Raw genomic sequence first — 21,504 nt, forward strand, 5'->3', positions numbered from 1 at the left:
TCAGAACCTACTATACAGCCACAGTAGTCAAAACAGCCTGGTACTGGTACAATGACAGACATTTTGACCAATGGAACAGAATTGAGAACCCAGATGTAAATCCATCCATGTACAGTAAGCTGATTTTTGACAAAGGATCAAAATTCAGTAAATAGGGAAAAAGACAGTCTTTTTAACGAACACTGCTGACAAAACTTAATGTCCATCTGTAAAAAGAAGAAACAGGACCCATACGTCACACCATACACAAAAACTAACTCAAAATGGATCAAAGGCCTAAATATAAAACCTAAAACGATAAAGATCATGGAAGAAAAAAACAGTGACAATGCTAAACCCACTGCCATCGAGTTGATTCCAACTCATAATGACCCTATAGGACAGACGACAACTGCCCCCTAAGGTTTTCAAGGACTGGCTGTTGGATTCAAACTGCTGACCTTTTCGTTAGCAGTCAAACACTTAACCACTATGCCACCAGGGCTCCAGAACAATGCTAGGGGCCCTAATACATGGCATGAATACAATACAAATCATAAGTAACAATGCACAAACACCAGAAGATAAACTAGATAACTGGGAGCTCCTAAAAATTAAACATTTATCTCACCGAAAGACTTCACAAAAAGAGTAAAAGAAGAATCTACAAACTGAGAAAAGAATTTTGGCTATGACATACCTGACAAGGGTCTAATCTCTAAAATCTATAGAATACTTCAACACCTCAACAACAAAAAGACAAATAATCCAAATAAAAAATGGGCAAAGGATATGAACAGACACTTCACCAAAGAAGACATTCAGGCAGCTAACAGACACATGGGAAATGCTCACGATAATTAACCATTAGAGAAATGCAAATCAAAACTATAATGACTTATCTCACCCCAACATTACTGGCACTAACAGAAAGTAACAAATGTTGGAGAGGTTATGGGGAGACTGGAATTCTTATGCACTGCTGGTGGGAATGTAAAATGGTACAACCACTATGGAAAATGATTTGGCCCCTCCTTAAAAAGCTAGAAATAGAAATACCATACGATTGATCCATCAATGCCACTATGAGGAATATATCCTAGAGAAATAAGAGGTGTCACACAGGTAGACATATGCATACCCATGTTCACTGTAGCATTATTCACAACAGCAAAAAGATGGGAACAACCCAGGTGCCCATCCACAGATGAATGGATAAACTATGGCAAATACACACAATGGAATACCATGCAATGATAAAGAACAATGATGAATTGATGAAACATCTCACACTATGGATGAATCTGGAAGGCATTATGCTGAGTGAAATAAGTCAATCACAAAAGGACAAATATTGTATGAGAACACTATTACAAAAACCCAAGAAAAGTTTACACACAGAAAAAAATGATCTTTGATGGTTAGGAGAAAGGGAGGGTAAGGGAGCGGAAATCACTAACTAGATAGCAGGCAAGTGTTAACTTTGGTGAAGAGAAAGACAACACACACTATAGGGGAAGTCAGCACAACGTGACCAAGGCAAAGTCACAGAAGCTTCCTAGACACATCCAAACACCTGAAGTGACAGAGTTACTGGGGTTGAGGGCTGGGAACCATGGTCATACTTAATAAACAAAATGTTCTACATTCTGCTTTGGTGAGTAGCATCTGGGGTCTTAAAAACTTGCAAGTGACTAAGATACATCTATTAGCCCCTTCCCAACAGAGCAAAGGAGAAGGAAGAAAATCAAAGACACAAGGAAAATATTCGTCCAAAGGACTAATGGACCACATGAACCACAGCCTCCACCAGCCTGAGCACAGAAGAACTAGATGGTGTTCGGCTACCACCACTGACCGCTCTGACAGGGATCACAATAGAAGGTCCTAGATAGAGCAGGAGAAAAATGTAGAACAAAACTCAAACTCACAAAAAAAAAAAAAAAAAAAAAAGACCAGTTACTGGTCTGACAGACTGGAGGAACCCCCAAGTCTATGGCCCTCAACATCCTGCTAAGAACTGAAGCCACTCCCAAAGTTCACCTTTCAGCCAAAGATTAGATAGGCCTATAAAATAAACGGAAACCCCGGTAGCACAGTGGTTGAGAGCTTGGCTGCTAATCAAAAGATAGGTGGTTCGAATCCACCAGTCGCTCCTTGGAAAGTCTATGGGGCAATTCTACTCTGTCCTATAGGGTCGCTATGAGTTGGAATCAACTGCATGGCAATGGGTTTTTTGTTTTTTTTTTAAATGAAACAAACAATAACATACATGAGTAATGTGCTTCTTAGTTCAATCAAGTATACAAGACCAAACAGGCAACACCTGCCCAAAAGCAAAGATGAGAAGGCAGGAAGGGACAGGAAAACTGGACAAATGGTCACAGGGAACCTGGGGTGTAAAGGGAAAGAGGGAGAGTGCTGACATTCAGAATGCAGGGATTGCAACCAATATCAAAAAAAAAAAACTTGTGTATAAACTTCAGAATGAGAAACTAGTTTATGCTGTAAACTTTCACCTAAAGCACAATTACCAAAAAATTAATTAATTAATTTAAAAAAAAAAAAGTATAAACCCCCAAGATGAAGGAAAAGGAGATGACAGTAGAGCAACATTTTGGATAACGAAAAGCAACAGTAGATAGGTTTTCCCCGTTTCAATATATACAGATTATAGTTTTTTATTAAGACCTCAAAAAAATTAAGAACAGAAAGATCATCTGGGATTGCTATTAACTTTCCACAGAAGCAAATGCAGCTAATACCTCTATCTTCCTTTCCTTCCCACTTCCAAAGCAAATTTATAATTAAATGAAACACCTGAAAATGCATTTTAATTTTCAGAATAAATGAACTTCAAAAACTAGGTTAGTCTATGCTTCAAAAATAAAACAAATCCCTTCTCCATCAGATGAGATTTAGATTTAGCTCAATCTGACCCTACTGCTGTACCAGTAAGATGGTGGCAACTTTGTGTACAGTTACCACTCGGTATGCACGGGGGATTGGCTCCAGGACTCCTGCAGATACCAAAACCAAGGATGCTCAAGTCCTTTACGTAAAATGGCATAGTACTTGCATATAACCTATGCACATCCTCCCATATACTTTAAATCATCTCTAGATTACTTATAATACCTAATACAATGTAAATGCTATGTAAACAACTGTTTCATCACAATTGAAGACTTGCTCTGGAAGGTAGTCTTTCTCTTTTACGAGTTTCTTGAGCTCTTCTGGGAAGGCTGATACTGCCTAGGCAACAGCCAATGCCAATTCTCCCGTGATCTTTAAGTTCGTGAGGACTGTGGTGCTTTACATAGCTAGCCAGCCATCCCTTACTAGCCTTAAACTCCTTCCTCTCACTCTCCTCAATTCCCTCACACCTAGCCTTTGAGGGATTGCTCTGACTACTTAACTGCTTTTTAGCAGCCATTTTTTCACAGAAACAAAGGGTGCACACAACACGAGTAGCAAATGAATAAATGAGACGTAAGGTGAACAATGCTCAAGCAACAAATGCTGGACAGAGATTGAGGATCTGTGAAATGGTAGGAGGCTACAGCAGGGTATGCGTACACATCACCTCATTCACATGGATTCAACATAAAGCTCAATGCGCAGCAAATTCAAGTTTTGCTTTTTGGAATCTTTTTTTTTTTTTAATTTCTCAATACACACTTGGTTGAATTCCCAGATACGGAATCTGCAGATGCGGAACCTGTGGATACAGAGGGCTGACTGTACTTTTTAGAGGCTCAGTTCAGTACTCTTACTCACAAATGAGGAAAATGTTGCTATATCTCAGATACAGTATCAGTATTAAGAATATCTAACACACTACTGAACTCACTTGCTAAAAAGACTATTTAAGTACATTTTGCATTTTAGACAATAGGAATAACTTCCCTATGTATGTCAAGAAAATTTTCATGAGAAAGTACAAACAGAACAAAAAGCCTGGTGAAAATAAAATCCTAAAAATCATTCTCTCAGGTTATACACAATAAACACATTCCACCTTCCTACAACATTTATTGATTTCTTTAAACATTCTGAAATCATGAATTATTGCGTTAGGTTTCTACAGCAAACATCTACATCTTTTCTAGGAGCACAAAGTTGTCAGTGTTTGAAACCCTGGTAAGTACAAACATTCCATGCATAAACTGAAGTCCCAATGAAACTTGTCAGAGGATAACTAAGATCACCAAAAATCTGAAACTGAAATATGATAAGCAGTTGAAATACTTTGGTCCTTCCTTTTCTTTCTATTCTACTTGTTGTGTGCCGTCGAGTCAATTCCGACTCATAGTGACCCCATGTGACAGAGTAGAGCTGCCCCATAGGGTTTTCTTGGCTATAATCTTTATGGAAGCAGATCACCAAGTCTTTCTCTCACAGAGCTCCTGGGTGGGTTTGAACTGTCAACCTTTAGGTTAGCAGCCGAGCTGGGAAATCATAAGACTGTATGTAATCCATCATTAAGGAGGGTACTGGGGCTGAGAGAGTAATGAAGATCTACAACATGAAACGAGAGATAGCCTGTATACATAGTATTATCCATACCTCAGTTTTTCCAAGAGTGAATGGAGGAAAAAACTTTCAAAATTGGCCCTCTCTATCTACTGCAATGTCACACTGTCACAGGGTGACCCAGTCTCTTTATACAAGCTTTTGTCCCTTTCTTTCCACTCCCATTATCACCTCCCTAGCCTGATTCCAGATTCTCCCTACTCTAGTAAATACTGTAGATCTCAATATTGCCAAACAAATCTTCATAAAATATCACCTTCATCCTGTCAGTCAATATGGTTCCAGGCTATCCTGAAGTAACAAGATACCAAAAAACCAAACCTGTTGCCGACTAGTCAATTCTGACTCATAGCGACCCTATAAAACCCACTACCATCGAGTCGATTCTGACTCATAGCGACCCCATAGGACTGAGCAAAACTGCCCCACAGGGTTTCTAAGGAGCAGCTGGTGGAACTGAACTGCAGACCTTTTGGTTAGCAGCCGTAGCTCTTAACCACTGTGCCAGCAGGGCTCCGAAGTAAGAAAACTGACGTCTTATCTTTTCCAAACTTTCTCCTGTTACAAAGCCTTTACAAACCTTTTGAACTCAACTCCAAGAAATCTATTCACTATACCACCATCACCTCAAGTCCTTTCCTGCCTCTGCACCTTTGCTCATCCTGAATCCCAGTCTTAAATAACTTCACTCTTTCTCTCTGCCTTAATAACTATTTCTTCATACTCTTTATTCAGCATAGACTGCTTTGAGGCATTGCTTTCACTGTATTAAATTTTAATGTGGATAAGGACTATCGTACCAGAGGGCAGGGAACACAGGTTATACAGAAGATGTCAAGCCCAAGCCCTGGACCAGAAGTTGCAAAGCAGCAGCCCACAAGACAAATTTTGTCCACAATGATGATCTGTTTGACCTGTAGTGTTTCTACATGAATTTGTAAGTCTCATTTAAAAATAAAGATTTCTTACAAAATCTGGACTTCCAGCTTCCCTGTAGAAAAAAGTTAAGGTATTCAGGCAACACTCGTCCTACGTTCCCCTAGATCAACAGTGAGACAATGGTCAAAATGGTGAATTTTATGTTATGTGAATTAACCTCAAAAAAAAATAAAAGTGAGCAAAAGCTACTTAACACAGCTGCCCCTTTAAAGAGACATAAAATCACTAGTTTACTTAAGTCTCAACCTGATTTATCATTACTGATTTAAAATGCTCACCTAACCCTCTAGGCATCTGAATTTGCAATGCTTACTCTAGATAAGCTTACTGGATGAATTAATGAATTGAGATGATAATTTTAATAAAGACAAGATTAACTGTAATAATGATAATGATAACAATAATAGCAACTAACATTTAATGCTTATTGTGAGCTTGGTACTGTTCTAAGCAAAAATACAGTATCTCATTTAATCCACACAACCTTATGGATACATGCTATTATTATTCCTAATCTACAGATGAAGAAACTAAGGCAAAAAGAAGTTAAGCAACTTGGCCAAGGTAATTCTGGCAAAATTTGGTGAAGTCAAAAATTCGTAATCAGACAATCTATACATTCTTAACCCCTACAATATGATTCCTTTAGACTAGCATCCTTTCCTTTGTGATCAACTGAATTGATTATCTGGAACAAAGAATCGTAAGACTGAACTTTAGAGTCCACTCTTTCTCTGCACAAACAACTAAGAAGCAAACCAAAGTTCACTTAAATGCAGATGGCATTTCTGGAGTTTTTGTCTTAAAAAAAAAAAAAAATTGTCTGACGGACAGAGAAAAGGTTGCAGAGCCCAGTAAAATGTTATGTATTTTCTCAGAAAGCAAGTATATCATTAGGCGTATTTCTGGAGTGAGATAAACTCAATGTGAATTCTTAGTTTAAGACTATAAAGTGATGATACAGTATGAAAATTCTTCTGTTTTCTGGTATAGAAGGATGTATCTGTTACGGTAAGCAGTCTCCAGACATGCAAAAAAAATCTGCAAGCTTCTTAAGGTCAGGGACTGCTTTCTTGTCCAATGTTTAGTATACAGCCTTGCACAGAGGAGGCACTTAGCATATATTTAATTATGTTAAAGAAACCAAGAAACCTGAAATTAGTATCTTAACTTACAATACAATGCAATCTTTATTATAGCACTTACCATCTTACTTTTTATGATAATTACTAGCCAGCAAATTTGTTTTCCTAACAAAAAACACAAAATCCTTGAGGCAGGGGTTTTTACATTTGAGTACCCCTCAGGACCTAACACAACAGAGGCTTAACAAATGTTTGCTGAATATTACAAAATTAGTGAGCCAGCACATGAAACACAATGAGTGAGCTATAAGGAACCTGACAGATCATATTCACTACATTCACTAGACAAGTGAGGAAACTGGCACAGAGAGATTTACTAAGTGAATTGCCCACAATCTACGTAACCAAGCAATATCATGGCTAGAACCAAGGTCTCCTGAATTCTGACCCACTTATCTTTCCACAAAGAACTGCTTTGTGAGCTAAGGATGAAATGGATACTTTGAGAAATATTTTAAAGATATTTGGTATAGAGAATTATCTTTCCCAGAACGTAACTTTTTGAGAGGTATTATGTCACCATCAAAGACATAAAAGCTGCTTTGTTCCTGTACTACAGATAACACCATCTTCTTTTCACGTGCTCCTTATTTTTCATTTTCATGTCTTTCATCATCTTCTGAGACCTCCTCTTCTCACCATTTGTTTACCTACTTTCCCTTTTACTTCCTTTCTTCATATCTCTCACAAACACCCCACCATCTCTTTCCTTTCTTTCCATAATTATCAAAAAGAATAATTTAACCCATATTTGATTATAGCATTGGCCTGGGACACCACAATGAGCAAATCACAGCCTTGATCTCTAAGCATTTATATGGCAATTAGTTAACAAATACATAAACTAAACACAAAGGGTCATAGAGATGAATTAATAATAAACACTGATGTTTATTTACAATGGAGACAAGAACCTAAGTATGGATGAGACATTTATGTGAAGGGAGGTGGTATGACAATGACAATTAATATTCTCAAGGTTAGGGTTAGACAAGTGAAAGAGATCACTCTCTTCCTATTCAGCTTTCTCAACTACCGATTCATCTGCTCTAATTCACTCATTCCCTAGTCTCTCTGACTGCTTGATTTTCTCTATGCTCTACTCTCTTTGTTTTATCCAGTAATCTTCCTTTTCTTTCTTCTGATCATTTAAAGTGAATCTGTTCTGTCCTCATGTTTTCCTTTTCATTATTATTGCCAACTTCTCCCACCTTGCAAATCTAGATAATACCTGAAGTTGTGAATTCATTCTTTTCCAAAAATTAAATATGTATTATTAGATTTGATCCTCACAACAATGCCAGGGAGGCAACAGGAATCTATTTTACAGATATATAAACTGAGGTCTAGCAAGGCTAAATGACTTGCCAAAAGTCACACAGCTTATTAGTGGCAAAATCAAATCAGAACCCAGGTCTTTTCTTTAAGACCTCTATTCTTTTCCACTGCCTTCTTTTTAATTCCTCCACGTCTTAACCACACATATGCACATGTCTGGACAAGTATACATAAAGATTAATATTTATAAAACAGCACACGTAGAAGATGTATGTGCGTATGCCCAAGGGAGCTAGAAAAAGACAAGTCAGAAAACTTAAATTAAGAGCACAGCATGGCCCACAGTCTCATCCTTGCAGATGAGGGTGTGGGTTTCAGATCCAAGTGGAAACTGCCTATGTCTTCAACCCACTGATGCAGCCAGCATCAACACTGGTCTCTCTCCACACACCCCCTGCCCCCGCACAAGAGTTATATGTGGCCTGTACCACTTTTACTCCCAAATCTATCTCACAGGAATACCACCATACCTGAAGCTCCCACTCTTCGAGTCACTTCTTTGGGTTAAGGTGTTGTCTCCAGAAGGCCACTGTTAAATGCATGTTACCTGAGAGGGGAAGGAGGGTCCATTAACACGCTGCTTCTATGGTTAAACACATCATTAGCGACGACCTTGGGAATCTGACAGCACAAGTTCTTTAAAAGCAAGTTCAATGAGATAAATAATTTTTGATGGGGTGGGCAGGCAGGATGAGGGCATGAGTGAGGAGCAAACGAGTCATAGCATGGAGGATGTCCACCTGAGTATGATGGCCACATGGCAAAATGAGGATGGCCGTGTAAACATAGACTCTACCTACTAGGGTCACCATAAGGACAGCCCTCTGAAACCTGGAGGCTCCTGGGTATAGTCAGTTCTGAAGAGAAGCGAAAGAGCTGAGCTGGCAGCAGTTTTCCAAAGACGAAGCACTGAAAGACTGGAGGAGGACACAGGCAGGAACAGCTTCTGGTTAACTACCTCTAGTTGTAAGGCTAGTTTCTGACCCAACATTTTTAGCTGAGGGCCGACCTCCCAACCAGAGAATGTTGTAATTCAATTCTGTGAACCCCTGGCTAATTTATATTGACTCAAAGCCAGAATCATTTACAGCCACAAAAATCAACATGCCTTTACTGAGTGCTTATTATGAGCCCAGAATTTGGCTAGGTGCTATAAACACACAGAAAAATAACTTTATATACTTTTGTCTTCATTTATATAAAGGAAACCAAACCCCAAACTCCAAACCCCAAGATTGAGAGAGGGGTGAGGAACAAAAAAGAAGCAGAAAAAACAGGTGATTTACTCCTGTCAGTACTAACACAAATTTCTTGAATGAATACAACAAAACTCACCTCTAAGCCAAAGTTCCTTGTTAAACTCTTGCCTAAACAGTCAAGAGACATGGTCTAGAAATTATATATATATATATATATATATAGTCTAATACCAGAATCTCTTTAGTAGCACACATTTATCTTAGTACACTGGAAGAATAACAGACCGGAGTTACAAAACCTGGGTTAAAGTTCTAGCTCTGACTCTTAACTAGTTTTAGGTAAATTATCTAACCTCTTTAGGTCTCTCTCTTTTTTTAAGCAAAAAGAAAACTAAGAGTCTGGACCAGCTCAAGAATAGCATATACCTGGCATTCGTATCATCCACTAGATAAGTGATACACAGGAAGCATCACTAATCAATTCCCAGAGAACTCATATGACCAGAATTCTTCTTAACACAGTGCTTCTGGCAGCTATTTCCAATCAGAGTTGGCCCATAAGCCACAATACATTTGTCACTGTAAACTAGATGATCCCTACAATTTCTTCCAACTCTAAAATTCAAGTACTAAGTTTCTGTAGAGTGGGAGAAAAATCTCTTCCAACAAGCTTAAATCAATAGTGTTGATGGTCATAAATATATAAGTCTAAACTCCAAGTCCTCCTCCAAATTGCACCTGACCTGGTTCTTTCTAAGTTCTCAAAGATGCTAACGAACAATTCACTCTGATACTATTAACATGTGTAACCTGACAATATTATTCAGACTTGTTAATAGGTTCTTTTGATAGAAAAAAAAGGAGTCCTTTATCCAGACCTAAAAAAAAACTCATCCAAAAATACAGCAACAATACTGCACTACTAAAGTGTTAAATTCAATCCTTTGATTATCCCCACAACCTCTCTCCAAGGTTAGTCCTTGTTACCTTTCACCTACAAGCCGAAACTTTGGTGGTTAAAATCTACTCAGAGGCACCTCAGAAGACAGGCTTGGCAATCTGCTCCTGAAAGGTCACAGCCTTGAAAACCCTAAGGAGCAGTCCTACTCTGCATACACACACGGGGTCGCCATGAGTCACAATCGACTAGATGATGGCAACTAACAAGAGTCTGCAACAGCCACTCTCCCATCTTTTCACTCTTTTATCTCCAGAGCAGTCTTTCCAAATTACACATGCATTTACATCCTTCACTGTTTACAAATCTGTACCTATTACTATCCACATAAAATTCAAATTTTTTAGCATTATACTTAGAACTTTTCACACAGGTGACTCATTTTACCTTTCTGGCCTCATGTCCCACAACCCTTTCCTTCTCCTATCCTTTTTCTTACACAATCCTCTACATTTACACACAGCATTAAGGTAGTTCCTCTGCCTGCCCTGTCCTTCCTTTTCCCCACCTCTGTCATACTCCTACTCATCATCTAAGACCCAACTTCAGGTCCAGGGGTAGAGTCTGCCTACTTTTCTAGTAAATCCCCAGATAGAACTGGTCACTTGCTCCTCTCCCGTCTCAAAGATTTTTTAGCTGTCCTCTGTATATCCAGAGTATTGTTTACATCAGTGGTTCCCAAGACCATCAGAATTACCTGAGCCATGTTTTAAAAATAAAATCTTAGAGGCCTAATCCAGACATACTGGATTAATGAGGAGGTGAGATCCTGAAATTTCTACTTTTAAAAAGCTCCCTAATTATTCTAATAGTCAAATTTGAAAACCACTAGTTTGTCTGTCTCTCCCAACAGATGTAATGATGTGCTGGTCTCAGGGAACATCTAGCTCAATTGGTATAGCAGTTTATAAAGAAAATGTTCTACATTCTACCTTGGTAAGTAGCGTCGGGGGTCTTAAAAGCCTGTGAGCACCCATCTAAGATACTCCACTGGTCTCACCCCTTCAGGAGCAAGGGAGAATGAAGAAAACTAAAGACATAACGGCAAGATTAGTCCAAAGGACTAATGGACCACAACTACCACGGCCTCCACCAGACTAAGTCCAGTACAACTAGATGGTGCCCAGCTACCACCACTGACTGGTCTGACAGGGATCACAACAGAGGGTCCCGGACAGAGCTGGAGAAAAATGCAGAACAAAATTCTAACTCACAAAAAAAGACCAGACTTACTGGCCTGACAGAGACTGGAGAAACCCTGAGAGTACGGCCCCCGGGCACCCTTTAGCTCAGTAAGGAAGTCACTCCCGAGGTTCACCCTTCAGCCAAAGATCAGACAGCCCCATAAAACAAAACGAGACTAATGGGGCACAACAGTCCAGGGACAAGGACCAGAAGGCAGGAGGGGACAGGAAAGCTGGTAAAAGGAACCCAAGGTCAAGAAGGGAGAGTGTTGACATGTCGTGGAGTTGTTATCCACTGTCATAAACAATACATGTACTAACTATTGAATGAGAAACTATTTGTTCTGTAAACCCTCATCTAATGTATAATTTAAAAAAGAAGAATGTAGAAATGGTTTACTCCAGAATACACTTAAGACGTTTTCTGCACTCATTTTTTAATTCATATCATATCCTTGTTGATCTGTATGCTGAAGAAGAATTCTTTTTGGATTCACACCCAAAAAAACTTACATTCACTGTTCAAAAAAGGTGTTGAATTTCCACTTTCATTTCTAGATCTCAGAATTGAAGTAACTCTACCTTGAGTAAACCCGTGAATACACAGGGCAGGCTCTCACCAGATCTGGCAGGAGAACTTTATTTGGACTGAGAAACAAATCCTTAGCAGATTTTGAGAGTGGAAATACACTGCCTTTACATACTTAAATGAGCCTGTGGCGCAGTGGTTAAAGTTATCGGCTACCAACGGAAAAAGGTCCGGTTCCAACCCACCAGCCACTCCACGCGGAAAAAAGATGTGGCAGTCAGCTTCCAAAAAGATTTACAGACTTGGAAATCCTAGGACAGCTCCACTCTGTCCTACAGGGTCGCTAGGAGCCAGAATCGACTAGATGGCAGTGGGTTTGGTTTGGGATTTACATACTTAAAATCAAATTATATTATGAACAGACACCGAAGGAAATGATTTAAGTGCAAAGATAAGTAAGTAGCTGACTGGCTCAGGGCCTCATTAATTTCCAAAGAAAAATCTCACTCTTGCGACCCCATTCCCCCCGCCCCTCAAAAAAACTATATTGCAGCTGTGGAATAGTAACAGATAATGTAACAAGATTAAGATATTGATACAACCAAGAAAACAAGTTGTCATTGGGGAATCGTGAATTTCGTGTAGTTTGCAAGTTCACGTGGTTGAGTCGACGAACTTTAGGCCCAACATCTGTCTCGGCAGCACAGACCCTGTGTTTCTCTCTCTTTAAGTCTCGGCCCGGAACTAAGTGTGAAAACTTGAGTTCCCCACTTGAATTCATGCCCTCATCACGTTTCGACCCTTAAAATACGTTCACGGCTACTTTTTTATTTTCTTTACTAAAGAAAAGGGCATTCTCAGGAAGGAGAATGATGACAGCTCCACGTCTGCAAACGGCGCGGAGAGGCGCCAGAGGGACCGCGACGGTAGCGGGCACCGGGAGGGGCGTCCGGACCGGGACCACCACGCTGGGGGACAATGGAGAGAGAAGCAGAGGAGGCAGCCGCTGTACTGGGGCCCCGTCGCGACTGGGGGCTCCGAAAAGTCTTTGAGAAGGCCAGACCGGCAGCAGGTGGGCCTGGCCGCCGCCCCTCACAGGGGCCACGTCGCCCGCGCCGGCCGCAGCCGCCGGGCCCTGTGCGTAGGCCGGGCCGCGGGCGAGTAGCTCCCGGGCGGGGTGACCGGGCGCGGACTAGACCCTGGCCTCGGCGGCCGCGACCCAGCCCTCTCACAACTTGGCGCCCGCGAAGCTAGGGGCTCCAAGAGCCTCAGCCCAGCACTGGCCTCTCGGACAGTCTGTCCGACCCACCCCGCGCCCGGCCTTGGACACCAGCCCGAGCTACCCGCGCCCCCCACAGGCACCAGCGGAGGGAAGGCGCTGCCGCGGCTCTGGGGTCACGCCTCGCGCTCCGCACTCCTCCACTCCTCCTTCTCCCAAGACACTTTTACCAGAGTTATCCCCTCTCCCTAGAACCGCCCCCAGTCCGCCTGCGAGTGTTTACCGGGACTCGGAGCGGCGGCGATTCCTCAATCCCTCGACTAAGATGGCAGCCGGTCCCGAGCCCCGACCACAGCCACCAGAGCGAGTTGGCGGCCAACGCGCAGGCGCCTCCGCTCAAGAGCGGCCTGGACTACAAGCCCCAGCAGGCCTTGCGCGCCGGCCGGCTGCAGGTCCTGAAGCGCTGAGAGGGGTTAGTGAGCGCAGCTAAAGCGGAGGTTCCACGCCCCCAGGTGTAAGGAACTCTTGGATTGGCTCCCAGCACCTTTAGGCTTTTATTATTATTATTATTGTTTTTCAAACCACCCTCCCCGAGGCCTGGTGGGGCAGTGGTTAAGAGCTCGGTTGCTAACCAAAAAGGTCGGCAGTTCGAATCCACCAACTGCTCCTTGGAAACCCCACAGGGGCCGTTGTACTCTGTCGCTATGAGTTGGAAACAACTCAAAGGCAACGGATATATATATCCCCAGAACTTCAAAGATTACAGTTGTGGTTCCCAAACTCTAGTGTGCATCAAAGGGACTTGTTAAAATATAGATTGCTGGGGCCCACCCCCGGAGTTTCTGATTAATAGGTGTAGGGTGGGATCTGATCGTTTGCATTTCTAACGAGCTCTCTGGTGATACTACGTACTCGTGGAGGATCACACCCTAAGAGCCACTGAATTATACCAACACCAAAAAAAACCGTTGCCATCGAGTCGATTCCAACTCATAGCGACCCTAGAATGTACACTCTGGAGTTACATTGATGAGGTTCAAATCCCCCCTTCTCCACCTCTTCAGAGAGTGCTCTTAGGGATGATGATAATAGCTTACATTTAAACAGTGCCAACGTGGCAGGTGTTCTACGAACCGATTTATACACAAAAAAATATATATTTTTCTGCTCCCCGACCACCCCCCAACTAATTTTTGTCCGGTTAAGAGTATACAGCCCGTTGCCCTCGAGTCCATTCCGACTCATAGCGACCCTACAGGACAGGGTAGAACTGCCCTACAGGGTTACCAAGGAGCGGCTGGTGGATTCCAACTGCCTGACCTTTTGGTTATCAGTGGAGCTCTTAACCGCTGTGCAACCAGGGCTCCTAAGAATATATGCTCTAGCGGGGTTTTCTAATTAGTGTCCCAGGTGATTCTTGTCACCAGGTAAGTTTGGAAAACTTAGTGATCCTTTAAGGTATGAGGTATTTTTATGACCATTCAACAGAGAAGGAAACCGAGTCTCAAGTAAATTAAATGACTGATCCAAGAACACTCAGCCAGGAGCCAAAGATCCAACCCAAGTCATCAGGCTCCAGATTCTGTTTGTCTACTTTTTTTTTTTTTTTTTTTTTTACTTTTACAGCAAAATCTGCTCCCCTTCAACAGTTTCTGGACATAATGTAACCAGTGATATTGGTTACATTCATCACATTGTGTCAACATTCCCCTTATTTCTATTCTAGTTGTTTCACTCCCATTGACTTAAACTCCCTGTCCCCAACCTTCTCATCTATGTTTTAAAATAGCTATTGTTCATTTGGTCTTATATAGATGATTTTTTAAAAGAACGTAATACTCAAGGATGACAATCTTTACTCTTTGAGCTAAACTGTTACTTAGTTTTTTTGGGTAGTTTTTTTTTTTTTTTTTTTTGGTACTTTAGACAAAGGTTTACAGAACAAACTAGCTTCTCATTAAACAGTTAGTACACATATTGTTTTATGACATTGGTTAACAACCCCACAACATGTCAACACTCTCCCTTCTCAACCTTGGGTTCCCTCTTACCAGCTTTCCTGTCCCCTCCTGCCTTCTAGTCCTTGCCCCTGGGCTGGTGTGCCCCTTTAGTCTTGTTTTGTTTTATGGGCCTGTCTAACCTTTGGCTGAAGGGTGAACCTCAGGAGTGACTTCATTACTGAGCTAAAAAGGTGTCCGCAGGCCATACTCTCAGGCCTTCTCCAGTCTCTGTCAGACCAGTAAGTCTGGTCTTTTTCTGTGAGTTAGAATTTTGCTGTACATTTTTCTCCAGCTCTATCCGGGACCCTCTATTGTGATCCCTGTCAGACCAGTCAGTGGTGGTAGCCGGGCACCATCTAGTTGTGCTGGACTCAGTCTGGTGGAGGCTGTGGTAGTTGTGGTCCATTAGTCCTTTGGATTAATCTTGCCATTATGTCTTTAGTTTTCTTCATTCTCCCTTGCTCCTGAAGGGGTGAGACCAGTGGAGTCTCTTGGATGGCTGCTCACAAACCTTTAAGACCCCAGACACTACTCACCAGAGTAGAATGTAGAACATATTCTTTATAAACTATGTTATGCCAATTGAGCTACATGTTCTCCAAGATCATGGTCCCCACAGCTCTCAGCCCAGTAATTTGGTCCTTCAGGGAGTTTGGATGTATCTATGGAGCTTGCATGACCTTGCGTTATACAAGTTGTGCTGAACTCCCCAATATTGTGTACTGTCTTACCCTTCACCAAAGTTACCACTTATCTATTATCTATTTAGTTAAACTGTTACTTAGTTTAAGGTGACTTCAGGGAATAGTTTTGAATCAAAGTTTAAAGAGTAACTCAGGGCAATAGTCTCAGGGACTCCTCCAGCCTCAATAGGTCCAGTAAGTCTGGATTTCTCCGAGAATTTGAAGTTCTGTTCTACATTTTTCTCCCTTTTTATCAGGATCCATCTATTGTGTCCCTGATAGAACATTGGGTAGAGGTAGATAGGCACCATGTAGTTCTTCTGGCCTCAAGGTAGAGGAGGCAGTGGTTCATATTAGTTCCATAACGCAGTTCCTTCTCTGATTCTTGGGTTTCCTTCTTTCTCTTTTGTTCTAGATGAATAGAAACCAATAGTTGTATCTAAGATGGCTGCTCATAAGCTTTTAAGACTCAAGACACTACTCACCATCCTGGGAGGTAGTACATAAACTTTAAGAACTATATTATGCCAATTGACTGGATTGTCCCATGAGACCATGACCCTAAGCCTTTAAACCAAGAGAACTAATCCCATGAGGTGACTGGTTATGTCTAATTAGTATCAGCATCTGTAGCCTGTAGCCCTCCACTTTTTGTTGTTTTGGTTGTTGTTATTGTTGTAAAGTTATATATAACAGTATTTGCCAATTTATCCTTTTTTCTTATGTACAGTTTATTGACATCAATTATAGTTGTTAAGCTGGGCAAACTTTACCCACATTTGGAGCCACCTTTCCCATCACCATAGACAAAAAGTGACCACTGCCTAGGGAATGCTTCCCCATCTTCCCCTTCCCTTACCCCTGGTAACCACCAATGAACATTGGTCCCTATTCTTGTCATTTCATAAAAGCGAGAACATACAATATTTGTCTTTTTATGATTGACGTATTTCACTCAACATGATGTCCTCCAGGTTCATCCATGTTGTAAGACATTTTGGGAACTCATTTTTCTTTATGGCTTAGTATTCCATTGTATGTATGTACTACACTTTGTTTATCCATTCATCTGTTGATGGGCACTGTCCACAGTTTTTAAAACTATATAAATATTACCCAAAACTAATCTATGGTATTAGAACTCAGGGTAGTGGTTACCCTTTGAGGGGAGGTAGTACCTGGAAGGAGGCACAAAAGGAGCTTCTGTGCTGGTTATAATGTTCTGTAGCTTGATCTGGTTCCCAGGTGTGTTCACTTTGTGAAAACTCATTGAGCCATATACTTATGAATTGTGTATTTTCTGTATTCATATTATACTTCAATCAAAATTTACTTTAAAAAATGTTTTAAATGCATACTTGTTTTGTTACAAAAATGCATCTCTTTCCACTACATGCCAAAGGTTCTCAAGCTTTACAGTGCATCAGAATTACCTGAAGGGCTTGTTAAAATAGATTGCTGGGTGTCACCTCAACATTTCTGAATCAGAAAGTCTAGGGCAAGTCCCAAGAATTTGCATTTCTAACAAGTTCCCAGGTGATGCTGATGCCCACGGATGACACTTTGAGACCACTGGACTACACTATCCTAACCTTCTTCCTACCACCAACGGAGTAGATCAGTTCTGACAAGGAAGGCAGCATCTAGGAGGAGTTAAAAATTTGGGCTTTGGAGCCATACAAATCAAGGATCTAGTCCTGATTCTGTGAACAACTTGCTTAGGGGTCTTAGGCAAGTCATCTGAACCCCGGTGACCAAATCTCTAAACAGGAATAAAAGAGCCTATCTCCTAGGATGTTGTGAAGATTCTAGGAGATCAAAGGTAGGTAGTTGATGGTTCTCCAAGGAGAAGCTGAGTTGGTGAGTGCAGGGATCCCAGCTTGGCTGTCTGTTCATCTTCCATGCAGTGTGAATGGATCCAGAACTCAGAGCAGTCTTGGCCTAGTCAGAATGCAGGGTCAGGGGCTGATCAAGCCTCAAGCCACCTTCACCTTTCTGTCAGAGCAGGAACAGGAGGTGGAGAAGAGGCCACCACCAGAAAGGAAAGGAGCTTCCCAGGCCTCTCAGGCAAGGAGGACGGATGGAAGCAGGATGCAGTGTCAGAAGGAGTAGGGAGAGAAACTCCAGTGGCCCACATGCCAGCTTTCCCTGCAGAACACTTAGTCACACTGCTGTCCCCTCTTCCCAGGAGCCACTCTGCTTTCAACTGCCAGAATCAGGGGAAGGCTTGAAAAGTGGCAGAGCTCTGTGTTGATGGAGAGAGAAGTCACTGGACAGAGTTTCTGGAAGCCTAATATCTGGACCCAGACAGACCACTGAAGACTTGAGGCTGTAGCTACATCATTTCCCCTTTTTGAGACTGTTTCCTCATCTGTAAAATGACATGCACAATCTCTATTCCTAGGCATCTCAGCCATTCAGGGTTGCCAGTTTAGTAAATAAAAATACAAGCTGTTGTTGTGTGCAGCCGAGTCAATTCCAACTCACGGCAACACTATATGACGGAGTAGAACTGCCCCATAAGGTTTTCTAGGCTGTAATCTTTACAGGAACAGATCACCAGGTCTTTTCTCCCGTGGAGCCACTGGTGGGTTTGAACCATCAACCTTTTGGTTAGCAGCTGTCATGGATTGAAGTGTGTCCCCCAAAAATATCTCTCAACTTGGCTAGGTCATGATTCCCAGTATCATATGACTGTCTACCATTTTGTAATCTGATGTGATTTCCCTATGTGTTGTAAATCCTATCAATCCTATCACTATGATGTACTAAGATGGATTATCGGCAGTTATACTGATGAAATCTACAAGATTAGACAGTGTCTTAAACCAATCTCTTTTGAGATACCAAAGAGAGAAGCAAGCAGAGACATACGGGGACCTCATACCACCAAGAAAACAATGCCGGGAACAGAGTGCATCCTTTGGACCTGAGGTTCCTGCACTGAGATGCTCCAAAACAAAGGAAGACTAATTAATGACAAGGACCTTCCTCCAGAGCCAACATAAAAAAGCCTTTCCCTGCAGCCGATGCCCTGAATTTGGACTTGTAACCTACTAGACTGTGAGACAATAAATTTCTCTTTGTTGAAGCTATCCATTTGTGGTATTTCTGTTATAGCAGCACTAAATGACCAAGACAGCAGCCAAGCACTTAACCATTGCACCACCATGGCTCTTTAAAAATACAAGATACCCAGTTAAATCTGAATTTCAGATAAGCAATGAATGATATTTTTTTTAGTATACATATGTCCCAAATATTGCATGGAACATAATTACACTAAAAAAAATTTGGGTTGTTTATCTGAAATTCAAATTTAACTGGATGTCCTCTATTTTATTTGGCAAGCCTATTCCCAAGGATTTCTCTCTCAGGGCTAGTCAACTTGAATGCCTCCAAGGGCCAGCCAGATAAAATAAATAATAACAGCTAATGTTTACTTTCTATGTTGAAATTACCAAGTAGCATCCTAAGTGGTTTACATGCACTATCTCATTCAATACTCACAGGAACCTGGGTGGGGGGCTCAGTTTCCTCATCTATAAAATGGGAATAGTAATTGACCCTACCTCATAGGATTGTTGCCAAGATTAAATGCGCTAATGCATGTATAACACTTAAAACAGTACCAGGTAAGCACTCAGCAAGTGCTCAATAAATGAAAGCTATAATTTGCCCCATTTTGCAGAAGGGAAAACTGAGACTCAGAGGGCTAAAGTAACCAGCCCACAGTCACGTAACTTGCAAGTGGCAGAGCCAGTATTCAAATCCAGGTCTTAAATGCTGGCAACTAATTCAAAGTGTTTAGAAATCTTGTGTTCCATCAAAAAGAGAATGAATAAACTGTGTTATATTCATACAATGGAATAATACTCAGCAATAAGAAAGAACAAATTAATACATGCAACAACATGGAAAAATCTCAGACATTATGTTGAAAGAAAGAAGTCTTATGTAAAAGAGTATAATTCTATTTGTTTGATGTTCTAGAACAGGCAAAACTAATTGACAGTGAAATACCACAACAGAGGTTGCCTCTAGGGAGTGGAGATTGGGAAGGAGCACAAGGGGATTGTCTAGGGTGTTGTAAATATTCTTTCAATGTTTTGTTAGAGGCGTGGATGACACAGTTGAATGCATTTTTCAGAACTCAGCAAACAGTACATACACTTGAGATCTGTGCATATCATTGTATGTAAATTTAACTTCAAAAAATAAGAAGAAATCAAAAACAAATATTGAACTCTAGTTAATGAAAGGCATGCTGAAGTGTTTAGAGGTACAGTGAGCTGATGTCTATAGTGTACTTTGAAATGCATCAAAAAATAAGATGGATGGGTAGAGAGATAGAGGGATAGATAAATGAATAAATATGTGGCAAAGTAAACATAGGGAACTGTTAACATTTGTGGAATCTAGGTGGCAGATATATGGAAGTTCACTGTGCAATTCTTTCAACTGTTCTACATGTTTGGAAAATTTCGTAACACTTGGTAGGAAAATTTTGCACAAGCAAAACACAGTCTGCCTACAACCCCGGACGAATTCATAGGCACCTCCTACCTACTCTTCTCTTTTGAAGCTACAGCCGGCTGCCTGCTGGCCCTCTCCAGCTAGAGGTTCCATGGCTCAGAGCCAAAACCAAAATCTACTCCTTCCCCAAACCTGCTCCTCTTCCTTTGTTCCTTATCTTAGCATCAACCCTTCCATTCCCTTAGTCAACCAACTCAGAAGCCACAGCTTATCCACATTCATATTATTTTATTTACAAATTCCTCTCTCATTACTTCTGTTCCAATATTCCTCCTAATTGGGTTCCAGTCCTCTACTGTTTACTTGCTGTGTACCCTTCCAAGAATTGCCTTACCTTTCTGGGCCTCCACTGACTCGTCTGGAAATTGGGGTCAAATGCCTTACATAGCTAAAGGCAGGGGACTGGACCATTTACTCTTGTAAATTTTCCTCCCTCCCCAAACCATAAGCCCTTCAAGGGGAAAGAACCAGTCTTTATCCACCCCTGTGTTTTCTCTAGCATGTAGTAACACCTTAATGGTGCTCAGAAAAAAAATGAGAACCTCTTTATAAACTGTGGAAGGAGAAGGAGAAAGAGACACTGGCATTTATTGAGTCCCAGCTGTATGCTCCAAATTAAACATGACTTTATTCATCCCTACAACTACTCTATCGGGGGGTATTGTGATACCCTGTCTTAGTTATCTAGTGCTGCTATATAGAAATACCACAAGTGGATGGCTTCAACAAACAGAAATTTATTCTTTCAGTTTAGGAGGCTAGAAGTCCAAATTCAGGGTGCTAGCTCCAGGCGAAGGCTTTCTCTCTCTGTCAGCTCTGGGGTAAGGTCCTTGTCATCCATCTTCCCCTGGTCTAGAAGCTTCTCAGTGCAGGGACCCCAGGTCCAAAGGACATGCTTGCTCCAGGCTCTTCTTTCTTGGTGGTAGGTGGTCCACCTCTCTGCTCCCTTCTCTCTTTTATATCTCAAAAAGAAATTGACTCAAGATACAACCTAATCCTACAGATTGCATCCTGCCTCATTAACATAACTGCCTCTAATACTGCTTCATTAACATTATAGAGGTTAGGATTTACAACACATAGGACAAATACATCAGATCACAAAATGGAGGACAACCACATAATACTGGGAATCATGACCTAGTCAAGTTGACACATATTTTTGGGGACACAATTCAATCCATGACACTTTCATTTTTATAAAAGAGGAAACAGAAGTTCAGAGGAGTTACATGACTTGCAGAAACTCATAGAGGATG

The 21,504-nt window shown here is 41.3% G+C and overlaps 1 protein-coding gene across 4 annotated transcripts in view; it reads right to left on the reverse strand.

Annotated features, from left to right (window-relative positions):
• ITCH (itchy E3 ubiquitin protein ligase) overlaps positions 1-13,414 on the reverse strand; it is a 131,854-nt gene extending 118,440 nt beyond the window's left edge. For 2 of the 4 annotated variants that reach the window (XM_023725205.1, XM_004370423.3), the window contains exons 1-2: positions 13,310-13,414; positions 8,408-8,484 (exon numbers count right to left, since the gene is read on the reverse strand). The gene's annotated coding sequence lies outside the window, so the exon portion shown is untranslated. The remainder of the gene's footprint in view (positions 1-8,407; positions 8,485-13,309) is intronic. The other 2 variants (XM_023725209.1, XM_023725199.1) reach the window with 2 other exon arrangements.
• Between the last annotated feature and the right edge of the window lie 8,090 nt (positions 13,415-21,504).

The sequence above is a fragment of the Trichechus manatus genome, unplaced genomic scaffold (genome assembly GCF_000243295.1).
Source record: "Trichechus manatus latirostris isolate Lorelei unplaced genomic scaffold, TriManLat1.0 scaffold00008, whole genome shotgun sequence".
Lineage (NCBI taxonomy): Eukaryota > Metazoa > Chordata > Mammalia > Sirenia > Trichechidae > Trichechus > Trichechus manatus.